Here is a 392-nt window from a genome sequence, read left to right as displayed (position 1 = left end):
GGCTCCGGAAGCTGAACAACTTCATGGTAGTGACTTCTTCTCAGACCCCCAGCCACCGACCGGATCTTGAGTAGGGGCAGCTCCCTGTCACCTTTTCACCACCCCCGATCGGTCCCTGCCGACCCAGCCCCAAATCCAACCCCAACTCCCGATCCAACCCCAAATCCGCGATCCAACCCCCAGTCTGCGATCCCAAATCTATAAGGTATTCCAAAATCCCAGATCCAGCCCAGTCCACCACCAGATCCAGCCTTCAGCAGCGACACTCGCAGCCTCTCAGACCGAGTGAGCCTGGCAAAGCCGTTGGGCGCGCGCCTGCACCTCGGTGGCCAACCGGCTTCCGGGAGCCGCTCCCTGGCTGCGCACGCGGGCAGGTGGGGCTGCAGCTCCAG

At 62.8% G+C, this 392-nt stretch overlaps 1 protein-coding gene across 1 annotated transcript in view; it reads right to left on the bottom strand.

Moving 5' to 3' along the window:
- Window positions 1-392, bottom strand: part of LOC105523415 (ankyrin repeat domain-containing protein 20A2-like) — a gene marked incomplete at its 5' end in the record, with an annotated part of 97,325 nt that overhangs the window by 55,867 nt on the left and 41,066 nt on the right. The gene's annotated exons all lie outside the window — the stretch shown is intronic.

The sequence above is a fragment of the Colobus angolensis genome, unplaced genomic scaffold, assembly GCF_000951035.1.
Source record: "Colobus angolensis palliatus isolate OR3802 unplaced genomic scaffold, Cang.pa_1.0 Scaffold460, whole genome shotgun sequence".
In the NCBI taxonomy this organism is placed as follows: Eukaryota; Metazoa; Chordata; class Mammalia; order Primates; family Cercopithecidae; genus Colobus; species Colobus angolensis.
Note: the sequence above shows the minus strand (reverse complement) of the source record. Positions and strands in the feature narration are given on the sequence as shown.